The following is a 2083-nucleotide window of genomic DNA, read 5'->3' as shown; positions in this document are numbered from 1 at the left end:
TGGTTTAATTCTGTTGTTTACTCTGTCTCCTGGGCATGGTTTGATGATAGAATCCATTCTAATTCATATTCCTTTCATCACATGAAGATTAAATCAAGTAGGTTCAGTTTGATTTCCATGAATCTTAATGCAGGCATAAGATCTCCCTGATCCCTACAAGTGGATCCTCTGAATCCCTAGTTTCCTTCCTCTGAATTCCTTAAAGTTTTAGATAATTGTTCCACAATTATTTCTTAAATTCCATTTGGTTTAGATCACATCTTAGTCTAGTTCTAGTTCTACTTGGTTTCAGATAACGTACAGATATCAGTCCCTGTGGATTCGACCTCGGTCTTACCGAGTTTATTACTACATCACAACCCTGCACTTGGGGTGTGAACAAGTTTTTGGCGCCATTGCCGGGGACTGAAGGTTACGATTCTTTGAAATTAATTGGTTTTAGGATTAGTTTAAGATTAGGATTTTACTAACCTTAGTTATTTATTTATTTATTTATTTAAGTTCAAAACTAACTTGTTTCCTGTTTTATAGGATCTTGACATAAGTTTCTCAATTGGTAATTCCTTCCTAATCTCTCTACGTTTTCCTATTTTTAGAATTAGGGTTTAAATTTTAGAAATTTTCTAATTCTAGTATCCTCCCTTCTGTAGGAAATAGTTTATTTTTAGAAATTAGGTTATTTCTTTCCTTTTTTAGAAATTAACTTTCTATTTTTATTTTAGTAACTTTCTAATTTTAACTCTTTTAAAATCTAATTTGTATCCTAATTTATTTTTAGAATTTTTGTTTAGAAACTAACCTTCCTATTTTTTAGGCCTTTAAAATAGAAATTTCTAATTCGGTAAGCTCATTCTCTACTTTCTATTTTTCAGTTCTCTTTTACTAATTTACTTTCTAGTTTAGGTCTTTCCTAATTTATTTTAGAAATTTTCACTTTCTTTTAGGAATTCCTTCTTTTAGAAATTAATTTACTACTATTTTTCTTTTAAAGGATTGTTCTTCTCTTTTTAGAATCTAACTTATTCTGTTTTATTTTGCAGATTTTTAACTTAGGACTCCAATTTGGTAATTTCTTTCCAACTCTCTCTTTCTTTCTAGATTTTCTTTTCCTTTCTTAAGATTAGATATTTAATTGAGGGCTGCGAGTGTTTCATTCCCAAGTGGGCCCGTGACAACACTCGACGTCTCTTGACTGAAGGAGGATTGGTTGAGGGGTTGACTATCCATCGCAGGACTAGACACCACTCGAAATCCCCTGAGTTAAGTGAAGTTATAGCTGAAGACCAACTTCCTCTACTTCCACCCAGGGTGGAAGATACCCAAGATGAGAATGAGGTGCAACAGGCACCCCCGCCTCGTACTTTATGAGATTATCTACAACCGGCGGGAGTGAGTACGCCCTCATGCATGATTTTCCCTGAAAACACAGGACAAATAGACATCAAGCCAGGAGTTATCCAACTCCTTCCCAAATTCCATGGACTTGAATCAGAGAGTCCATATTTGCATTTGAAAGAGTTCGATGAGATTATAGCTACATTATGTTTTCCTAATGTATCTGAGGATACAATTAGGCTGAAACTCTTTCGTTTTTCCTTAAAAGAGAAAGCTAAGATGTGGTTACATTCATTGCGTCCTAGATCCATTGGCACATGGAACGACATGCAGAGGGAATTCATAAAAAAATTCTTCCCCCATCATAAAACGATTACCCTCAGAAAAGCAATCATGAACTTTGCCCAAAAGGAAGATGAAACATTCTTCCAATGTTGGGAAAGGTTCAAAGATTTGGTCAGTTCATGCCCACAACACGGATTTGAAACATGGCGCATTACAAATTTTTTCTATGATGGACTGACATCTTCCATGCGCCAAATGGTCGAGACAATGTGTAATGGAGAGTTCATTAATAATGATGTTGATGAGGTATGGGATTACCTCGATAGTCTCGCTGAAAAAATACAATCATGGGACTATTACCTAATGGCAAACACCACGTCTAGGCCGACTCAATTAAAGGAGAAAGGTGGATTATATCTCTTGAAAGAAGAGGATGATCTCAAGTGTAAAGTGACTACGCTCA

General features: G+C 35.3%; 1 non-coding gene across 1 annotated transcript; it reads right to left on the bottom strand.

Moving 5' to 3' along the window:
• Positions 1-1710: 1710 nt before the first annotated feature.
• On the bottom strand, positions 1711-1817 carry LOC131226569 (small nucleolar RNA R71). The gene has a single exon (XR_009161942.1). It is a non-coding gene; the product is annotated as a small nucleolar RNA R71 (small nucleolar RNA).
• Positions 1818-2083: the final 266 nt, after the last annotated feature.

The sequence above is a fragment of the Magnolia sinica genome, chromosome 14 (assembly GCF_029962835.1).
Source record: "Magnolia sinica isolate HGM2019 chromosome 14, MsV1, whole genome shotgun sequence".
NCBI lineage: Eukaryota > Viridiplantae > Streptophyta > Magnoliopsida > Magnoliales > Magnoliaceae > Magnolia > Magnolia sinica.
The sequence above is the reverse complement of the archived record's forward strand: the minus strand, read 5'-3'. Positions and strand labels throughout refer to the sequence as shown.